This window comes from Aulonocara stuartgranti (genome assembly GCF_965226115.1).
Source record: "Aulonocara stuartgranti genome assembly, chromosome: 10".
NCBI lineage: Eukaryota > Metazoa > Chordata > Actinopteri > Cichliformes > Cichlidae > Aulonocara > Aulonocara stuartgranti.
The window spans coordinates 27,507,230-27,530,575 of record NC_138946.1 but is presented as its reverse complement, the minus strand read 5'-3'; the positions used below and the strand labels follow the sequence as shown (position 1 = coordinate 27,530,575).

General features: G+C 41.5%; 1 protein-coding gene and 1 long non-coding RNA gene across 8 annotated transcripts in view; one reads left to right on the top strand and one right to left on the bottom strand.

Moving 5' to 3' along the window:
* The window catches only part of srrm3 (serine/arginine repetitive matrix 3), a gene marked incomplete at its 3' end in the record, with an annotated part of 144,868 nt that overhangs the window by 31,334 nt on the left and 90,188 nt on the right, over positions 1–23,346 (top strand). The window contains exons 1-2 of one of the 6 annotated variants that reach the window (XM_082548597.1): positions 5,256–5,755; positions 8,480–8,737. The exons of 4 other annotated variants lie outside the window; for them this stretch is intronic. Of the gene's footprint in view, positions 1–5,255; positions 5,756–8,479; positions 8,738–23,346 lie in introns of those variants that run through there. One more of the 6 variants, XM_082548598.1, reaches the window with a different exon arrangement.
* LOC309715454 overlaps positions 1–23,346 on the bottom strand; it is a 135,400-nt gene that overhangs the window by 78,912 nt on the left and 33,142 nt on the right. The window lies entirely within an intron of this gene.

Genomic DNA, 23,346 nt, shown 5'->3' with positions numbered 1-23,346 from the left:
TGAAAAAGATCTATCCTTAAAACCATTATGTGATCTGAATTTGCAAAATGTAACAACTGAATTTTGCTATTGGATCACATTTCATTTCTCTTCTCAATTGCCCAAAGTATTTATAGTAGTCATTCCATATTAAATTATTGATTTGTAACCTTTTGATTTCTAATCAATGCTGAGTAGTGAACTAATAAACGCTTTTACAAATGCACAGATTTCAGAACAGCCAATGCAACAGTTAAACAATATAAGATTTCTTCAGAATTAGACCAGCAGGTTGTATTTCCTTTAGTTTTCCACTTGTGATTCTGCTTATACAATACATTCTTACGTCCAAATAAAATGAACATTACCTGAATTGTATGCTCCTTTGTAGTGATTTTTGTGCCATGGTCTAGTCAAAGTTTCTTACTTTTGGCAGCGTTTTAAACTTATGCAATCAGTGGAATTTCCACTTCAGTCATAAGTGAAATTATGCCATTTCCAGTGCTTTATGCTAATAAGGCATATTACACCTGATGAAATACATTTCTGGTAGAAATTCTTTCTGTATTGTTAAAATGGAGCTGAATGAAGTTCAGCTTTATCTACATACATTAGACCCAAGAGAGTACAAGGCAAAAAGAAAAGAGAGGTCATAATGAGCTAGCCAACTAGAGAGTCTTACACAAAGACACTGCAGTTCAAATAATGAAGACAAAAACACCTGTACAGTAGAGCAGAGCAGTGAGGCCAAACACGAACAGCAGACTGCAGCAATTCATGCAGCAGAGAGCCCGGGAACGTCTATGGATCCTGGCTGACAGTTTCTTTTTGGAGGGAATGTTTGGCTTCATTTCTCCCCTGTGGATCTTTCCTGGTAGAATTAGAAATTGGTATGTTTTTGTCAGCGGCAGTCGCAGAGGTACGAGGCGGGAGGATGTCAGCAACACTGTGCGCCTCTTAGGCTGCCACTTCACCCTTGTTAAGTTATGCAGGCCATGAAAGCAGAAGGGGGCTTCAGCAAAGAAGATGGAGATAAAGTGGGACATTTTACTACTGCTGTAGTGTTTGAGTCAGAGCATTTGACTCTGGCAATACTTGGCTGCTATTTACCAAAGGGACCTGCTTATATTAGCCAATCTGATAAAAGAGACACACTGACAGCTCTTCTATCTCTCCGGCTCCTGGTAGCCATAAAAGGGCCTTTGTTGACTCACATTTTGAGCAGATGTTATTGTGAAGACTGGCTTTCTCAGCAGTTGGACCTTACAGGCAGCGTAGACCTTATGGTCCTTTGCTACTCTGTAGTGCTGTTATTGGCTGATAATTGTTTTGTAGAAGAGAGAATGTGAGGATGGTACCACCAAAGACACCGAGTTCATCGATTCAAGAGGGGGATCAGAAAGAAATCTGTGTGTCTGAGAGAAGCTATTAATTATTTCTCAAAGAACTATCTATTGCGTTGATGGCAGGGTTTAGTGGGAATGGGTAGGGTTAGGATTTTCTCATAACAATTTAGCATATAGCCAGTGCCGATACTGATGGGGTTTGTATCACTAAATAAGGCCTAATATCAGTGAATCTCTATAAATGATGATTTTCTGTAGCCTTTTCTTCCAGCAGAAAAAACTGAATGCAAACAGTCGAGTATGTTTCATATAGTTTATAATGCAAATACTGTTTCTCTCTCTTTCTTTGATACAATGCCATCCTCTGGGGCACTGCAGGAAGTGTCTGACCTTTACTCGCTCAGTGAGGGCAAGTGACTGGTGGGTGCCAGACATAGTGCTGAATGAATGCCAGTGCCCACCAAACAGCATGCTTTTTCTTTTGCTCTGTTTTTTTTTTTCTTTTTGTCTGTTTCCTTAAAAAGAAAACTTGCAATTCCAGAGACAATGCCAATGAGCAGATCTTGCAGCCAGGAAAAACAGGCATGAAGCACAAAATGAAAATTAGGTTTTTCAGAGAGCTGTCAGATGGTGTAGTAGGTGGAGGAGTTGGGCTTCTCATGTCTCTTTCCTCTTCCTTACATCTGACTCTCATCTGTATTCTAGCATCCGTCCTCCAGCCTTACTGATTAACCCTACAGTGTAGAATAGATCTTTTGCTGGGTTTAAAGGAATTAGGTGTCAAGTTTCATGCCCTAGCCTTTTCCATTAGGGAGAAACTGGAGAATCCACCTCCTTGGGGGCATGCATCTAAAAGTTATGGACCATGAATGCTCTAGGCCCTTTTAAAAGATCACGTTATGAATCAGAACTCAAGCAAGGGCGTGCAGCTCACTAGAGGCAGATAGAAAGGAACATGAGGTTCTGTGTTCCCCACATCTGGAGCTCAGTGATGAAAATATAGTCCAAGGTGCTTTAACGAACTAAAGGCTTTCTAGGAGCCCTTTAGATGTTAAAAGGGTAGGGTTTCCGAAGATGTCAGCCATTTATTCAGTGGCAGCAAATATGATTACTCGACAGAAAGTGGGAAATTTGAGAAGGACAAAATTAAAGTGAGTGAAGTGAAGAAAGAAATGTGTGTGTGATCCAGTTATTGTCAGGGTAAATGTGTTAGAATTGGACACTGAATACATGCTGCAGGTTGACTGCAACAAGGGAAAGTGAGCATTGACTTGATTGGTTGGTGATATTACACCACCGTATGGACCAGATTGACATTTTAAGGATGTTAAAATGAAAGTTTACTATTTTACAGGGGATCATTTTCCTGACTATTTCTAGCTGACATTCCAGTTTTTCTGTAACTACTGCCCTCCCATCTCCACCCCAAAAAAAGCAAACATAGCATTGGCTTACACCATGTATGTGCCACTGTTTCTTTTCAGCTCAGTCAAGTGCATGCGGTCATTTATTTAAATATTAGTTTTTCTAATAGTCTGTCTCCTTAGTGCCTCATTGCATGAGTTAGAGGGATTTGTTTGGCCTCAGAAACCAGTCATTCGGCAAACTCTGGTCACTAGCAGATTGCTGTGGTTGCCCATAGCTTACATGGAAAAACTAGAAAGCGAAAATTTCAGAAGAAATTTTAAGTGTGCCTATGCCGCTGCTAATCAGTGTAGTTTGCCATTCATACGGCTACAGAGAGCAAAACTCAGCAGAGCAGCAATTCTCCACCATGAACTATGGTAAAAACAAACACCGCTCGCGCCTCACAGATGACAGCTTACAGTTTTGTGTAAAGATGAGGTGACTTCGTACAGCCCCGATTTGCAGACGCTGTGCGCAGAGGTTCATGAGCAGAAGTCCCATTGTACCACGGCAGACCCGACAATGTTTGCATGAACACGCTTTGTAGCATTACTTTATGGACCACTTTTCACACATGGTTGGTGTACCCACACAGCCGGCTGTAGCTTTTCAACTCACAGCCCAACACACACCCAAAAAACAGCCGAGAGAGCACAGACTTTACGCCCGTGGGTCCACCTCCCCTGCAGCAGCACTGCAAACCACGCCCTGCCACACACATCAAACACGTAAAATAAATATTTATGCACTTTTGTATTCACTTTTTGTTTTTTGTTATTTTTCCACAGTGTTCTGAATGATGAACAATGGTCTACAGCCAATCTTGTGTATTATTATACAAACTTTGGTTGTAAGATTCAGATAACTATTTAATAAAAGCTAAATATTTTATATGAGAGTAAGAAAGAAAAGTATATCTTTGTGTCCCCCTTTCCCTGTTAATGCCCTACCTGGCCCCCTGGCAAAAGCTTTGCTAGATCCGCCCCTGCACAGTTACCAGCTGTCAGCTACACAAAAAAGGATATTATGTTATTTGTGTTATTTGTCTCTCAGAAACAGTTCATAACTTCCCTTCAACTCATTCATGTCACCTAAAAGGTAAACCTGTTTCTCCATCACCAGTTCAGCTCTGATGATTCAGTAAGGACATCTCCTGGTTTGGACCAGCCGCTTTACAGCTGTGGCTCCAGCAAACATCAGCAGATACTAGAAATTAAAATCAAATGAATTCTAACAACAGCTGATCAAGCTTAAACGTGCTGCTGTTGTTTAGCGCGATAAACAAACAAGAGAGAAAAGCCGATTATTGATCAGCTTCATGATTGAAGTTGCAACAGGCGAGAGAATGACAGGGGAGGCTGCGTATAACGACAGAATAAATCCAGCTTTGTGTCTTCTTCCGTTCTACCTGAAGTACGGGACAAACTGTGTTCCTTTTCAGCTCAATACGAAATGCGTAATATTTTCTCTGAATGCGGGACGATTCCGTTTGTACGGAATGGTTGGCAACTCTACGAACTAACCCTTATGAATAAAATAAAGTTCAACATCAGTAACTTAGCGCGCACACAGCTGTATAGAAACTCTGTCATGCTAGCAAGCACGCAGTACGAGTTATTGGAACTGATTGTAAAAAGTCAACACAACGAAAATAAACTACACCTAAACTCGGTTTATATCTGACCCAAATAGAGTGCAGTTCATAACTTCTTACCTGAAATTCAGTTAACCTCCTTCTCCTGCCTTCAATTTCCCTGATCTGTGGCTGCCATCTGTTTGAGCTCCACGTTAGCCACCACTGGTCGATCGGCGGCCGCCTCGCCGCCTCGTATGAAAGCCAAGACCTTTTGAGTGAAGCAGCACTAGCCGTGCTAGCTAGCCGTGCTAGCAGCAACATCATGAGAAAACTGTTGCTAATATGGGATGTTTTGACAAAACGAGCAGATATTTGACGTTTACACACCTACACTCTCGCCTGAAAATATCTTAAAAGTTTATTTTGTGACCTAGAAACATGAATAAGAGAAATATATTAAACGAAGTGGCAGCCGCCATTGTTTGACTCGGTAGAGGCGTGCTATGAATTGTGGGATATGGAGTGTTCCACCAAGCATACACCCTTGCGGTTACCATAATTATTCAATGGTTCGCGCAACCTTAAAAATTCCAATGGATCCTGAAAGCAGCGACGCTGAGCGCGTCATTGATATTGTCGTCATTACGGTAATGCAAATACGGGTAGACAGGCCGTACCACTCCTGACATACCACTAGAGAGAGCCAACACAAATGAAGTTTGAAATTTGTTTCAGTGGGACCAAAAGATGGCGCCAACACACCATAAATGAAGTCTGTTTCTATGGGGCCAAAAGTTGAATCTTTCTCATGGGCCTAGAAATGGGCCAAAATTTGCACTACAATCTAAATATTTAAAAAACTATAAAAGTCATAAACACCAAAAGTCATAGCTAGGGATGGGTACCGGTGTCCGGCACCGGTTCTGACATAAACGGTAGTAACCAGACCGAAAAGCAGCGCACATTTCGGTGCTTTATTTCGGTGCTTTTTTTTCCTGAGCTGTGATACACTTTAGATTCTAGCCAATCATTTTACGTTTCCGGGGATAGTAGGCGGGGCCAGGTACGTACGTTCTGTTAGAGCAGAGCTACAGATTAAAAATGTCCAAGGCGAAGCGGTCAAAAGTCTGGCTGTACTTCATAGCAAAATATGCAAACTCAGCAGCAACAAGTGCTTTAAGCTGATACTGTGATACTGTCAAAGGAGGTAACATCTCAAATCCGATGAAACACCTGGCGACGCATAGCGTTTTTTTTAAAAGCCCAGAAATGCGCCGTATTTGATAGCTTGCTGCGAGACCTCACACCGAGCACATCTACTGGGGGTGGGTTGCCTGTTATGCAACATCCCCCAAAAACACGAAGAGGAGAGTCCTGGCCCCTAGCCCTGCCAGTGTAGCAGAAATGATGACGGATGATGGTGGCAGCAGCAGCCGTTCTTCTCTGCGTGAGTAGCTAATTTACGTTGAGTAGGCTAACCACGTTATTACATTAATGCATGTAAGGTGAACTAGCAAACATCATCATAGCTACATGCGGCTGTCCTCTTGTTTGATGGCAGATACTCCCTTCACCCTGGCTAAAAAGGCTAAAATGACCAAAGAAAAAGTGGAAAACAGTTAAACATGAGAGGTTTAGGACAAAGTTTGTGTTTTTTCCATTGTTTAAGCACTGCTTCCAGCCAAGAGTGATACCATATATGCCCCATAGCTGCAGAAAAGGCTAACATTGTTATATTTTTACAAAAAACAGCTGAACATGAGAGGTTTTTGGACCAATTTTGTGTTCTCCATTCTTTAAGCACCGACCGGTTTGAGCACCGTTTGAGCACCGGCACCGTTTCAAAAGTACCGATTTGGCACCGGTATCGGATAAAACCTAAACGATACCCATCCCTAGTCATAGCATACTAGTCCAGACCAAGCCGGACAAAATGATATAACATATGTAACCCTTGTCTCAAAATTGTGCGGCACATAAGTGTGGGAAAATTTTCACTAAAATATTAATATTTAAAAAACTATAAAAGTCATAAACACCAAAAGTCATAGCACACCCTTCTGTGGGGCGAGTTTTGCTGCAAAAGTTCAGGTGGAAAAATGGAAAATAATAAGAATAAGAATAATAAATCCGACGAATAGTAATACGTGTGCCTCTTGGCATAGGCACACTTAATAATAAATCCGACGAATAGTAATAAGTGTGCCTCTTGGCATAGGCACACTTAATAATAAATCCGACGAATAGTAATAAGTGTGCCTCTTGGCATAGGCACACTTAACTAACAACTGTATTTAAACTGGAAAAAGGTTTATTTTGATGCAAATGATCCCCGTTTCCAGCTTGCATCACACTCTTCACATTTTCACAACTACTTAGCAAGTAGTTGGTGAGTGTTTGCGGAGAAGTTGTCTTCTGACATGCAAACTACTGGTGAAGGATGCTACATCATTATGCACTTGGCAAGTGTGCACTGTAGCTGAGAGAACATTCAAATGAAAACATGTATTAATAATTTGACAGAGATCTACAAATCCACAGCTGAGCTTCACACCTCTACGAGCATGAGGTGGACAGCCGCTGTAACTGCAGTATTATATGCTAAGTATAGAGATTGTGTATAAATGTCCCCCATGCAAAGCAGTCCAATACATTCATTAATCATTTGTGTATAAATAGCATCTAATATCTCACATATAATTTTGATGTGTTTCAGTTGCATTATATAAAAATAGCTCTGTGTGTACAGCTTGTGCCTCACGACGCAGTTATCCTAGGGGAAAGAGACATTATTGGAATTTATTTATATGTCCCTCCACAAATTCACCACTTAGTTTGTTGACATACAGTGTTGTATTTAGAGGAGTTATTAGGCTACCTATTTTCCCACTTATTCTAGTCTGTGCACCAAGTTAAAAAGATGGGAAAAAAAGCTACTTATGTCACTTCTGTTGCTTTAATTAACTGCAAGAACCACATCTTGCTTGTCAGTGCTTTCTCAAACACTAAAGCCTGTTCCCAAAACACAAGTAACATGGGCTGGAGGATTTCCTGAAATATGTACTTCACTGCAGAGGAGAGCTGAGGGGAAAGCCATGAGTTGAGATTAGAGGATCTGCAGTGTGCTAGTTTCAAAGCCTGGAATCTGAAATGACCAGGGCACAGCCCGCTGTGATGGAGTGGACCAAAAGAAGTATGGGGAGAAAGAGGGGGAATTATTTGCATTCAAGGAGCGAACATACAAACTTTCCTCAATTTCTAAGGAAATACTTACAACAAAAACGTGTAAATGTTATAAAGCTGATTTCAATGGGGCATGAAAACCATTTTTTTTAAATAACATTTTATAATTAACATTGAAAATTGAACTGAGTCACCAAGCACAACTTTTACTTATCCTAGAGTTTCATATTTTGACCTGAGGATTTTACATTTAGATGTCACAGAGGCTGATTGGATGAAAATAGGAGAGACAGGGGCTCAGGGAGGATTTAAGCCAGAGTGTTTGGCAGGGGACAGATGGTGCTGGTGGAGGCACTGGGGATGGACAGTGTGCAGATAAACAGAGAGCCAGGCCAGAGGATATTACAACTAGCCTGGGAACACTCATCCTCTGTCCCATGCCTCCCAGAGGATTAATAAGCCCTTCATACTGCTGCACATACGGGGAGCCTCAGAGGAGATGTGACACAGAGGGGGTGATTCTGTACCTAGTTAGCCATTTTGTTTTCTAAGGTTTTGTAGCCGGTTTTCTGATGCAGATGTTGCAGTCACTTTGCTTATAATAGACGACAGAGGAAGAGAGCCAGACATAAGTGAGGGCTTTGTCTTGGCCCACTGAGGACACTCATTTCGGTTATTTTTACACCAGCTAATCCAAACAGGTGGCCATGCTTATTGCTGGCAGAAAAACAAGAAAGACCATTCTTTATTACTTGTATAACAGGGGCTCCACAGAAGGCCTGCAAGTTGACCGAAATGACTTTGTAGCAAATACTCTTTCTGTGTAGCTGCTGCTGTTTGAGCTATGTGTGGGTGACATTTATTGTATTCTCACTTCACCTTGGGTGCGGCCGAGGGTTCTTTCTAACCTTTGAGGCACCACTGGAAGAACAGATACCAGCTCAACTGACCTTTATATGTGCTCCCTCCTCTTTTTGTGTCTTTCTAGCTAGCTCTCAGTGCGCTGGCTCCACCACACCCTGTTTTCTGATGCTGACAAGTGGGTTCTGCTGCTGTCCTCATCTCCCCAGAGATCTGGCTGGCCTCTATAGCCTGTCTCTAGGTATAGCTTTGCAGACGAGGACGGTAAAGGAGAGCAGACAGTGCAACTCGACTTCCAGACAGGGAAGATGGCGTTACTGCAAATAGACCAGGGACTCCTCTCCAATGGGCTGTGCTCCATATCACTGACACATTGTGTGTCTGTGTGAGTTTGTGCGCGTATAACCCATCAAAACTACTCTCAAACATTTGTCTTTATGAGGTAGCAATCATTTTAATAAGCTATGAATTCCTAGATTTGCACTGTGACAACATTTCTTTTTAAAAAAGGATCTTCATCATAGCATGGATGGTACCGGTTGTTACTCAATTGAACTGTCAAATTAGTCTCAAAAAAAGGTGACCTTCGGTCATGGTACTGGGTCGCTGACCCAGTGTTCTGTGTTTTGGACCTTTTGAGTCTTGTTAAATTCATTTTTTGATTTTGAGAAGTGGACCTATTTTCTGCATTTCCTTATTTTGGGGTTTTCTTGTTTAGTTCGTGTGACCATGATAGAGTTTGGTAATCCCTGGTAATTTCCCTACTGTATTATTAGAGGTCTCTAGTTTAGTTTGAAGTTAATTTAGGGTTATCAGTTTATGTTCCCGCTCCCTTGGTTTGGTCTCTGTGTTTTGTTCCTTGCCGCCACCTCCTGTTGGTCATGTCTCTCACCCTCTCTCGCTCTGTCCCCCGTTATCTCTCTGTACCCTGTCTCCATGTTCTTCTCCCTGTGTTTCATCCTTTATCTTCCCCGGTCTGTCGTGTGTTTCCATGTTCGCGTATGCCTGTTTTGGTGTCAAGCATGCACAGTGTCCAGTTTGTCCAGTTCAGTTAGTGTAGTCTGAGTCTCTTTTGCCTTTTGCTTTGTATTCTTCTTTCGTTCTTTCTCCCGGCCTAAATAAACGTCTCGCTTTTCATTAAGTCCAGTTGTGTCTACACGTCTGCTTTTGGGCCTTTCCCCAACATGATTTGCGCCCGCAGAGCATGACACCGCAGGGTCCTGTGGATGGGATGAAAATCCACAATAATGATAAATAACAGCCTCACAGCTTGCCAACTAAATAAACTTTTAACAATTAACAACCCATGACGGAGGATCCAGTAAATTCGCTTCATTAGGATGTGAATGGCCGCTAAAAATGCTCTCTGACTATCCTGGAAGAAAAAAACCTTACTCCACATCACACCCATAACAAAGAAGGCTTTAATATTATTCCGATAAATTCTTTGGAGGGAATGTTTCCTACAGATTTACTTTCACTGCTCCTTCCACTTTTTTTCTTCACTCTGCATCAGTTCATGTCATCCACAGAAGTCATCCACAACACACTTCTCAGCCTGTGTATGAATATACAAACTGTTGTTTATGTTGAGGTTGTGGATTAGAGCAGTGTGCCTCCCCTGAAAGGTGCCGTAATCATGCTCCCAGCTTGCAGATTAGAAGCATCTCCCTTTTGAAGATTTTGCCCAATACCAGCTCTTTCTGCAGGCATGTAAACACATTTTAACACTGATTAGGCCTCAAACAGAGCTTTGGACCCCCCCCCCCCCCAACCCTTTTAGATATCAAAGGAATTATCACACTCATACATGCATGTATCTTCTCTGGGGCGGTGCAGCGGAGCCTGCATTAATACTGGAATGTCTTCATGCCGCTTCATAGCCCACTAGCACGTACCCCTTTCTGACAGATGGCCAGGGGAGATTTGAAATCTGAGCAAGCAGAGAGAGCGGTGGGATGTCCATTATGGCATCATGGTTTGTCTCATGTTATCTCCCTTCTGCCATGACCCAGGCGTTTCACGCGCTGTCTCCGATGTAGAAACACTGCGGATTGAAATGTAAAAGAAAAACCCAGACATGGGTAGGTGGGTGTGGTGACCGATCTCACCTTGACAGTTCGAGGGAAGCTGCTGAAATATGTTTTTTTTACTTATCTCTCTCTGGCTGCACAGTGCGTATGTGCATGCACGTATGACCCATCGGCATGTCTGTCCACAGGGCAGTTAGGTGTGCGAGCAGCTGATGACAGAAGGTCATCATCACTGTCACCAACATGTCTGTCAGCGTGTCCTACTTTCCGCCTTGATCATCCTCTCATGAGTGCTGTTTTATTTCTATCTACCTCTCTATGACCTTTCTTTTTTTCTTTTTAAGGATGGGTTTGAGGTCACAGATCAGAGATGATAGGGGTGACCTCTCTGTTGTCTCAGTCCTTCGTCGCTCAGTGTGTTTCTTTTTCGCAGCTCCCTCCCTGTTTGACATTCTCTCTAAGCCTTTCTCTTTCTGACTTCTACAGTTCCAGCTTTCAACCAGTCAATATCAGTGCCAGATAAATTTTGTCCTCATCCATTCTTGCCTTCAGTGGCTGTTTTGTGTGTAGTGTTTTTATTTTATTTTCTGTTTTTTGTTTTGGGGTTGTTTTTTTTTGCCTTGACTGTCCACAGCTTGTCAGCGCAAGTGGGTCAATCAGTGATAATTCCTGTCAAAACTTGATTTAGTGGAAGCTATCTGTCCTCTGTCGTTAGTTAATCACTGTGCTTCTTCTCGCTATGAAAAGATTGCTTCCTTATTGTGACAGCCAGCGGATCTCTCAATGATTGTACGTAGAAAAAATAAAAACAAAAAAACAACTAAGGCCCAAAATATCAGGAAAAATGACAGAACTTCACCTAATCTCTTTCCTGTGGTGCAGCGCGAGACGGCATTTGTATGCTGGCAATCTCAAGTGCGGTCCCAGTGGATATGCTCCACCCTCCACCTCCTCACATGCATAGCAGATATGCATGTACACACCACAACAGCAGAGAACACACAAGGGCTGTTATTCGTGTTTTTCTGTGTCGTGATGAGTAGAGGGCAACACGGCATACTGCCGCTGAAAAACCTCCCCCAGTGACACCTGTTTCTCTCTCATATCTTGTCTGGTCCATTGTTGTCATAAAAGCTGGAGTTTATTCACAATATCACCACCCATCATCTCTAACTGGAGTGTGCAATGCAAATTAAACCCCTGTTTATTCTTATAGGCGATTATATCCATAAGCATCCAAGCGTGAAATACAAACCTTTCTGCTATAAGGTCAAGCTAGTCATCTTGGGAGAATTTCAGTGGATAGGTGTCACTCTGTGTTTATTACGCAGTGTATGACCAACACACAGGCAAGGTGTACCTGTTCACACCGAGATACTACTACAGCAGAGGAGGAAAGAACTGCAGCACGTACTACACAAGTATTTTTTTTTTTGCCATCATCATCAAACAACCACAATCAAATAAATGAGAGCCGCAGCCACATTCAGATGAGCCCCTCATGATTTCAAGAGGCACACAGCGTAGCACCCTCTCTAACAGGGTGACATTTTTGTCCTGTGTCTTTCTCACTGCCTTTGAGATGGAATGAAGCCAGTGCTGTGGGCTCGATTTATAAAAGTGCTACTGTCCAAATGAATTGAACACGCTTTGCCGTTCCTATCAGCTGTTCGTAACACTTCCCACAGTGAAATGATGCACATGCTGTTTTCTTTGCAAATTTGCATCATAGGATTGTTTTTTGTTTTTCCTGCAGTATATAAAAATTGCTGTATCTCCAAAATAAAACTATGAAGACACTCAAAATAAATTTCCTGTGGTGGGAAACTATTTTTTGCAACTTTATTGTATTTAAAGTTTTGAGTGATAAACCTCTTAAACTTCTCCAAGTAGAAATATATGTAAACAAAACAAAAGCGATTTTCAATTTTTTTTGTAGTTTATTGCACTTTTTTGCAATTTATGTAATTACTATGCACTTAATGCATACATATTATTAAAATATGGGCTATAACAGTTGTATTGATGTATAGCAACTTGAAATGCTCCCACAAATGGCACTACAGCATGTAAAAAAAAAAATAAAAATAATATAAGCTCTGGTGGACTTGGTTCTATAGTAGGTCTTAAAGGGTTAAATAAATATCGTCAAATAATCGTGATCTCAATTTCAGTGAAAATAATCGTGATTATCATTTTTGCCATAATCTAGCAGCCCTATGTGGCGTTAAGGTCATTTCAACGAGATTAACCTGAAAGCACTAGTGGGAACACAACGAATATGACTGCACATTTACGCCGACATCATCCTAGTGCAAAGACAAGTGGAAGCAGAAAAAAACAAGCAAGCATGCTACTAACTTTAGCCGAGTCATTTAGACAGCTGTTTAATATGCTGCTGAGAATATAGCCCAGAAGAAGCGGATAGTATAGCTATAGCCACTGTCAATATGTGACATATTGAAATCGCGTTTGAATTTGCGCTTGTTTTTTTGCTTTCACTTTGCAATCATGCGAACTGTGTATAGAGAGCGACAGCACTGATCTGTGAGTGATGATAATTTGCGCACCAATTCCTCTGACATTGTCTTATTAATTGTTAGCTTACTATGCAAACATGACAAGTGAAATCTCCCGCAGCTTAAACATGTGAGAGGTTGATCGTGCAGAGAATCGCTGAGCTTATGTGAGTGCGTGTGTAAAAGCAGCAGGATTTATATTTGACTAGATGACCTGGATGACTGAGAACCTTCACAGACAGATATATATTTTAGTTCTGCTGAGCCAAATAAGACAGGTCAGGGTGAAGAAGTGACAGCCAAAGAAAAGCTTACCACAAAACGGAGAAGTTATGACAAATCAGACTATAAGGCAAAAAGAAAGTGCAGCTTTATGGTTTCATGGACAAAAGAATTTCTGTGGCTGCAATATGACGAGCTAAATAACCAGGGCTGCACATAAGTGGTCCGCAGGTGCGCATTCGCTGTCAAAATAAAAAACACGCACAAGGGTTAGGGTTAAATTTAAAAACTGTACTTTTGAGTTAAAATATATATTTATAATTTTAATAAATGACAAATTAAAAAGGCATGAACATTTTTTTGTATCGAAAAAATATCGAACCGTGACACCAAAGTATCGAACTGAACCGAACCGTGAATTTTGATGTATCGTTGCACCCCTACAAAACACATCATTAGACTGTGTTTAAAGACCTTGAAAACTTAGTCCATCAGTTGATTTTCTTTTTTTTTTACTGTGACGTCTACATCATCAGATTTCTTCTTAATGGTTAGAAGAGGGCAGGTATCACTAGGGATGGGTACCGGTGTCCGGTGCCATGATGGCACCGGTTCTGACATAAACGGTAGTAACCAGACCGAAAAGCAGTGCACATTTCGGTGCTTTATTTCGGTGCTTTTTTTTCCTGAGCTCTGATACACTTCTAGCCAATCATTTTACGTTTCCGAGGATAGTAGGCGGGTCCAGGTACGTACGTTCTTTTATGCAGAGCTACAGATTAAAAATGCCCAAGGCGAAGCGGTCAAAAGTCTGGCTGTACTTCACAGCAAAATATGCAAACTCAGCAGCCTGCAACAAGTGCTTTAAGCTGATACTGTGATACTGTCAAAGGAAGTAACACCTCGAATCCGATGAAACACCTGGCGACGCATAGCGTTTTTTTTTTTTAAAGCCGAGAAATGCGCCGTATTTGATGGTAGCAGCAGCCGTTCTTCTCTGCGTGAGGAGCTTAATGTTGGTCGTGTGTAATTTACGTTGAGTAGGCTAACCACGTTATTACATTAATGCATGTAAGGTGAACTAGCAAACATCATCATAGCTACATGCGGCTGTCTTCTTGTTTGATGGCAGATACTCCCTTCACCCTGGCCAAAAAGGCTAAAATGACCAAAGAAAAAGAGGGAAACAGCTAAACATGAGAGGTTTTTGGACAAAGTTTGTATTTTTTCCATTGTTTAAGCACTGCTTCCAGCTAAGAGTGATACCATATATGCCCCATAGCTGCAGAAAAGGCTAACATTGTTATCTTTTTACAAAAACCAGCTGAACATAAGAGGTTTTTGGACCAATTTTGTGTTCTCCATTCTTTAAGCACCGGTTTGAGCACCGTTTGAGCACCGGCACCGTTTCAAAAGTACCGATTTGGCACCGGTATCGGATAAAACCTAAACGATACTCATCCCTAGGTATCACCAATCAGGATTTAGCAACATTTCAGTCACAATCACCTTAAAGGTTGTTTATTTTCTTTGCCAGTTATAACATTACAGGTTCTCATAGTACATGATAATCTCATTAAATGTGTCATTTTATCCAAGCTGTTATTTGAAATTTAACAAACCATGCGATGATAGACCATATGAGGCAGAGCCCATTTAGCTCTGTTCTCCACTATGGAATACTAACTGGACTGGTTCTTATATATTGCTTGTCTACTCCACATGAGCTCTTTTTAATTAGCACTGCAGCCTGTGCTTTCTATCTAACATACACTCACACTAATGGCTGAATATAGCTGAATACTGAAATCAAGTTTTACCCCTCAAAAGCCTATGAGGAGAAACCCCTGATGCTCTTTTCTGAACTCAGTGGTTTCTGTCATATTTCAGGCCTGCTTATAGAACACAATGACTGGGTGTGCATCGGAAGTTAGTGAGGGTGGTCTCTGCCTGTGCAGAAAAACCCAGAATTTGTTCTAATGATATTGAAACCACATCTTTATTAATAAATTCCTCATTAAGGGTACAGGAGAGGTCATCAAATGGCATCTTCATGCATATCTTTTAGAATTACTGGTATGTTTCAACTGACACTTAGTGCTATATCATCCTGTTCCTCATTCTGGCACAAGATGAAGTTAGAATCCTTAAGATCGGCATTAACTAGTTCAGCATCACAATTTTAACATCTTTCTGGAATTTAAGCACTGTACTTGCAGTTTGGGCCGGTCAACATCTGATGAGAAACTGCTGAAAGTTACAGATCTGCTTTAGGTATGGATGAATCGGGTATGTCCTAGCAAGAAGCAACTGTTTCCTTATGTGTTCTCAGCTTGTTATAATTCTAGACCAGTGGTTCTTAATCTTGTTGGAGGTACCGAACCCCACCAGTTTCATATGCGCATTCACTGAACCCCTCTTTAGTGAAAAATAAAATATGATTTTTTTCAAATTCAAGACATATGTTTTTTATTGGTGCACAAAATGAGCCGTGCATGTCACCGAACCCCTAGGGTTCGATTCGAACCCAGATTAAGAACCACTGTTCTAGACAAAGGGGAGTAGCAATTGTAATACATAAAAATATTAATTTCACAGTACTCGATACAGTTATAGATCCAGAGGGCAGATTCTTAATCATTAAACTATCTATACTTGATAAAAAGCTATGTATTGTAAGTGTATATGGTCCAAACGTTCATGATCCCTCATTCTTTCACGTTTTTTTTCAGTGCACTCTCTGAACACTTAGATGGCACACTTGTTCTTGAGTGGTGAGTGGACTTCATATTTAGACTATAATGACACTCCCGGAACATCAGCTTCTGTTCTATGGGGCAGGGAAAGCTGTGATGAGAGGTAAACTAATTTCTTTCTCATCACATAAAAAGAAAACAAAAATATTCAGGAATTAGAAAATCCCTAGAAGCCTACGTGTCCCACCAAGATCAGGAAACATTGAACAAAATATGCAAAACAAAACTAGAATTAAATGAGATAATTGATGATAAAAAAAATAAAATAAAAAAAAACGAAATTCTTAGTACAAAGACTACGCTTACAAAATTATGAACATGGTAATAAATCTGGTAAATTTCTAGCAAACCAGCTAAAAATAAATAAAGAAAAAACATAGGTATATAGATGCTGTTCAAGATTCATCTGGGAACATAGTATATGACCCGAAATAAATAAACAACATTTTCAGGGATTTCTATAAAACGTTGTATTCACCACAAATAAACCCATCTAAAAAGGAAATTGATCAGTTTAGACAACATAACTCTGGATTCGCCACTGACATCAGGTGAACTCCAGGAAGCCCTGACAAGTGTGCCCAATAATAATGCTCCAGGTCCAGACGGCTTTTCTGGCAGAATTGTACAAAGAATTCTGGACGATTCTAGCACCAGTTTTTTTTTTTTCAGAACGTTGTTGGAAATCAAAGAGCAGACTTCCATCAAATATGAATTCTGCAAACATTAATCTCCTGCTAAAACCAGGAGCAGCAGCAATTAGACAGAATTCAGTAATTAAGGGCATAAAATGCAGTGCAAGAACGTGGAACATAAAATCAGCCTTTATGCAGATGATGTGATACGTTTTCTCCAAAACTCAAACCAATATCTCTGGGGTGATTGAATTGATAAACTCTTTTGCAAGAAGATCAGACTACTCAATTAACTGGTCAAAATCTACAGTACACAATCTAAATCCATCCATTCGCTTCCGCTTATCCTTTTCAGGGTCGCGGGGGGCACTGGAGCCTATCCCAGCTGTCATGGGGCGAGAGGCGGGGTACACCCTGGACAGGTCGCCAGTCTGTCGCAGGGCTAACACACAGAGACAGACAACCATTCGCACTCACATTCACTCGCACATTCACACCTAGTGGCAATTTGGATTATCCAATTAACCTATCCCCACAAGCTGCATGTCTTTGGACAGCGGGAGGAAGCCGGAGTACCCAGAGAGAACCCACGCAAACACGGGGAGAACATGCAAACTCTACACAGAAAGACCCCGGCCTGATGGTGGAATTGAACTCAGGACCTTCTTGCTGTGCGGCAACAGTGCTAACCACCTTGCAACCGTGCTGCCCGCAATCTAAATATTTAGGTATTAATGTTTCTCCCCAGCTTGCAGATCTAACTAAATTAAACCAGAAACAAACCAAACACAAGGAGCAAAAAACAAACAAAAAACAAACAAAACAAAAAAAGAAAAGAAAAGAAAAAAGAACACACACACACACACAGGCGGCCAGGAAAAACAGTTCACACAAAGTTCAGGGGGGCGGCCGGCGGGTCCAGATGGGCCTGGGCCCCCTTTCCCTGGCGGGTTGCGGAGTATGGGGGTGCCTACTGGGGTCAGCGGGGGAGCTGGCCTTGCCTCAATTTTATCTCACAACTTACACATTCACATTACTCACACTCTCATAACACATACATATAGGATCTTGGGGATGGGCACGCTACACGGACTCCAAATTACCATCAGGGTGTACACCTCACCCCTGGCGTCGTTGCCCACCTCTCAATTCTAAATACACGTAGACATTGAGGGCTATCGGGAGGGGCTATGCGCTTACCTGCTGCTCTCTGGCAGGTAGCTCCATGTCCTCCTGGGTTTTAAATGCACCTTAGAACACACATGCATCAACACTACATATGAGCGGGCGGGGGGAGGTTTGGAGTCTTCTCACACCCCGTTTCTCTGCGGCCTGCTGGAGCGTGGGGCCAGGAGGAGGAGTTGGCCGTCCGACTGGGGTCTGGAATGTGGGGCCTCCCTGCTGCTGCGGAGTTGGGGCGGTCTGCATCTCCCCACCGCAGGGAAAAGGGTAACACCACCTGGGTCTAGGTGCAGTTTCCCCCTCCAGGGGGTACCTAGACCCGGGGCTTAGAGTACACTTGGGGAGTGTGATTGTGTGTACAGTGTCTCTTTATGTCTGTCTCCACGTTGGGTGAGTGTTGAGTAATTGCATATGAGAGCATGAGGGTGGGAATGGATGCTTGTATCTTTGTGTGCCTGTATGTCTGTGTCCATATGTCAGGTTGGGTATCAGACACCACCTCTCTGGGGACATCTCAGGCCCTCCAAGGCTGCCGGCGGAGCTCCCGGGCACGTCACTGCAACCCCCTGGCTTATGTTCCGCGGCTGCTGACTGACCCTTCATCTGGGACTCTCCTTAGCTCTTTCTGGGATAGTGGCGCGGCTGCCCCTCTGTTGGTCTTCCTTGGTCTCTTGTGTTCTGAGGGCCTCCGGATGTCTGGAGTTTTGATCTCCTCCATACCTGCTTCATGCCCTGGTGAACGGGGCTTTGGCTCCCCACACCCTCTAACAGATCATTACATGTAGGAACCTTTTAAAAACAAGCGCGTTCATGCTCACAGGTGTACACACGGGTGCTCACACACGCAAACTACACCCTTTTTGGCTCGGTGTTACGTGCTGCACAATAATGTTTAACATTTAGTATTTACTGTTATATTCCCATAGATCATCATGATGTTGTTTATTCTATTGCTCTAGTCTTCTTCTGCTTGTTTTCTTTTTTCTTTCTCAACAGGTGATCCAGGAAAAGAAAAAGAGAAACTCTGAACTTTTCTTCTTGTTTTTCTTTCCCGTCCCCGAGTCCAGTCTGGCCTGATTACAATAACTTAGAATAAAAATAACTAATAAAGATCAAATAAACTATGAAAAAAAAAAGAAGCAACTGTTTCTATATCAAAAACGTCATACTGCTGTTTACAGACATGCTTAATATATGTAGCTCGCCCAACTGCTTCAAAAGCCCCCCCCCCAACTGAAGCTTTCCATCTAAGCTATCTGATGTGTTGAGCTTTTTCTGGTTGTTTTTTATAACAACTAAAACCATGCTAATGCTGTCTAAGTTTTTGACAATTTTTCATTGATAATAGGAATAGAAGCCAACAGCCACACACTAGAAATGTAAACAATTTGTAAGCATTTAGTTCTTTAAGAAGCTAAATGAATTCATTTGGGCTTCCCTTGTCCAATGTGCTGATCAAGGAGGTCTGCCTTATGAATCATATAGCTCATTCCAATGAGCTTACTTAGCAGCACTGTTTTTCTTTAGCTTTGTGCTGAACCCCCCCCCCCAAAAAAAACAAAAACAACAACTTTCTTCTCATTAAGGAGAAATGTGAGTTCAGCAAGAAAGAAAGAAAGCACCAGTCCCGTTCTTTCTATAGCAGCTAGCTGGTGTTCTAGATGTCACTGGTGCTCTTCCAACCTTACCTTGACATGCTAAGCATTTTGTGTGTAGCTGTCCCTGCCTTACTGGCTTGTCTCACTGTTACCCAATTAACTAGCTGTCAAGGCAACACCACTAGTGCTCGACATGTTAGCTTTAGCTCTGACAGCTGCTGGTTAATTGTAAAAGGCATTGTGTGAACTTCGCCTGTCAATACAAGAGAGCAGCAATTGGGCTCTCTGAAGGGATTCCAGTTAAAATCAATGGCCTTTACTTGATTCACTCTTTTGCTTCAATTGACAAATCTTCTTTCTTTCTTTTGCTATTAAATTGTTCCATCTTATGCAGGAAAATCTGGTAGAGCCAACTTTTCTTTTCGCTCTCTCTCACTTGCGGTCATTTAGTCTCTTCTGTTTCTAGAAAAGCCTAGAAGACCATTTAATTTCCAGCTTTGTGTTTCTAGCCAGTGTCACCCTAACCTTTGAAATACCCACTTTTATCTCCTGCTTTTTTTGGTTGCATTTTTGGTTTCAAAGATGGTAGCCATCTTTACAGGAGAGACAACTGCATCTGATTTGTGTGCATTTTCATGGTCCAAGAGCCCTTGGCTAGCAGCTGTGAATGCAATGACTCAGAGAACAAGGCAGCAGCTCATGAGTGTCATGTCATCCGATGTTACCCAGCACCAGGGTGTGTGTGTGTGCCTGTAATGAAATGAATGGTGTTTCAGTAATAGAATAGACCATTAATGTTAATAATGTTGATTAAAATGGTCTTTCCCTCAGTACCACTTACTAAATGGTACATTGTTTACTGTATTTCTGCAAAACACCATGATGGCCTTGGGGGAAAAATGTATTTACAGCAAAAGCAAACATGAAAATATTTGAAAAGAAAAATCCACTCATGCAGTTGTAGTGCTTTGCACATGCTTTATATTGACACTAATTATTTTATTACCATAGAAACTGATGCACAGAATTTAATTTCAAAGTATTGTCGGATCCTTGTCGAATCCTTTCATCATTCCTCAGTTAAGATTAATCAAATCTGTTCTTTTCTTTTCTTCAAACCACCTGTCTGTCTACTTAGTCTGTCTTTTTCATATTAAAGTGGAGATATAGTCCTTTCTATTTTAAAATTTGGCAGTACAAGCATCCAGAAAAGCACTTTCTTAACCTTCATAGACTGTCTGGTGATAAATGGTGTGTGGTAGCCCCTATCTAACCTGAAATCTACCATCCATATTACTTTCTTTTCACTCTGACTCTTTTTGTTGTTGTTGTGGAGCACTGTTGTGGGTTGTTTTTGTGCCTTATGGACCCAATGACTACAAAGCAGAACCAGATGAATTTTATATGTAGTTCATAGTATGACTATAGAAGGAATAAATAACAATGCAACCACTTGATATTCCCCACTGTGTATATTTTAGGCTCAGTACTGATCAACAACAAACCAATGGACATCATGGGCCTCACACATGCAGTAAATTATCCAGGATGAATTAAAACGCTCTGCAATAGCCTTACAGTGAATGGGTCCCCTTCTCAACCCAGTGAACTAAATTGGTATCCTGCTTGCTAACCATGTTTCCCCGTATGAGCTGATAACTTAAAACTCAACCCCCTCATGCTTGAGGTAACATCTGGGTCCAAAAAACCCCCAATATGGCGTTGCCCAAAAAAGTAATGTTGAAGTTTCAGAATGGGTGACATGGTAATGGTAATAACAGGAAATTTCTCTAAATACAGTGGGTAGCACAACACAGATCTATGACCATAACTGTAATGTTACTGTCTATAACTGAAACTACTAAAAAAAATATTTATCATGTAAGTTACATTTCAAAAACACAAAAACAGCAGCACTGTTAAGACTTAACAGGTGACTAAATTTATATAAAGGTAATAAGGCTACTGAATAAAGTCGTTTTATTGAAGCGTGGAACAGTCTGATAAATGGCTAATTTTACACTGGTAAACAAGAAATGTGAGGGATCGGCATTTAGTTTAACTAAAACAAACAAAAATGGGTGTTATCACGTCAGGAACTAATGACAAGATCTTTTGGTACATTTGCCAGCAGCTAAATGAGCCTAAGTCCAAATCGTAATTAAACTGAGATTTGAGCTCATGACTCATCTGCCTCTGTGAATTTTGGTATGCAAAAAGCTGTGTGATAGCAGTAGAGACCTGCTGGCTTCTGGTGATTATGCTCCTGCAAAGGTGTAGGCAGCAAACCTGTATTTAGAATCAACCCTTTGGCGGCACAGAGCAGATCTGCTGTAAACTCCTGACACCTTTTAATCCTGTGAAAAATGAAAAGGGGCATTGTCTGAAAGTTTGAAGGATTGTGTTGTTGTTTTGCTATGGCAGGTGGTGGTTGGAATAAAAGTGGGTGCACTTGGAGGAAGTGAAGGCACTTTTGTTGCAGAAGTCTCATAGGGATGTTCCCACAGTCCAGGGATGATTGCAGTCAGGGAATGAACGTTTGCTGCTAACTGACAGGCATCGTTTTATATCAGGAGGGTGATCACTCTGGGCTCCTGAGTGCTGTGTCAATTAAACAACAGTGGCCCAGGCAGGTGGAAAGGAGGACAGGCTAATTTCTGTGCTGCAGCAGTCTGGAGATTGGTTTCAGATTGCTGCAGGCACTGACTCTATTCAGCCAACTCTCACTTTGACTGGTTCAATCACCCATACACAGCAGGCAGGTGGATAAGAGAAAGATTTCAGCCATATCAAAACCAGGTGGTCTTCAAAGTGTACAGCGTTCAAACGTGATGAAACGGTGGGACACTCTGGGCTGTTTTGAGAATTCGTCACAGCAGTTTTTAATTACAGCCTGAAATCTGAGCCGGAAAGCCAACTGCAATGAAAGGTTATTTGTGTGCATTCCTATAGAACAAGATTTTCAAAGTCTGAAACTGTGATGACTCCTATACTTTGTTGTCTATCCAGAGTCATGAAAAATATTATTTGACCCCCTACTGATATTGTCTGTTTTGCTGTGTATCTCATACTAAACCGTGTCAGACCTTCAAACAAAGTTAACTCTAAAAGTTTTCAGACCCTGCTGCCACAGCATTTCTGTGGGTTCAGATCCAGGCTAGGTTCACTAGGCCTCTCTAAATTGTTAATTTTATTCCTTTGAGACATTTAGAGATGGACTGACTCTTGCAGTTGTGCTTGGGCTTCACCTCACAGACTGACTGAATGACGTTCTTCTTTTCTGTCACAGAGCAGCATTTTCTTCCTCAGTTATTGCTAGATGCACTGCCCCTGTAGTAGCAAAGCATTGCTAAAATCTAGCACTTCTACCTCCACAGATTTCTGTAGTTTTAAAGTACTTTATTTGATTTATAGTAGATATAAAAGTACACAAAGCTAGTTTTAGCCACTCCCTTATTCACAAGGGGGTATCACAGCAGGTAGTTCCACGTGTTTGATTTCGCAGATTTTTATCCCAAATGCTTTTTGGAACACAGGGGGTTTGTGTCTCCTCCAGAGATCAAACCAGGGATTTTTAACTGGTTAGCTGAATATGGAAACGACGACACTATCGAGTCACTGGCTTTGGATTCAACAGTCCATGCAACATTTTTTGAGTTATCAAGCTTTGTGTGACAAAATATGTGTGAACGTCAATGTTCTTCTGAACAGTAGTTTTTGGTAACCACTCTGACATGAAGGCCACTTTTCTTATGCTTTTTGTTTTCAGATTGAAGATTAATGATCTCTGAGCTTTACTGAGTTAAGAGAAGGTGACAGTTAATGGAAGTTTTCTTGCATCTTCCTAGATAAATCATGTAGTTTGCATTATCAGTCGTCTCTGGGAAGGCTCTGTATTGTTCCAAGCCTTCTCCATTTGTAGAAATTCTCCTCACTGAAGATCCATGAAGTCCAGGAGCCTTATGGATAGCTTTGTATTATGCAAAAGGATAATACACAGTTCAAGTTTGTCTCTGAGAAGAAGAAAAAAATTTTTAATGCAGATTCCA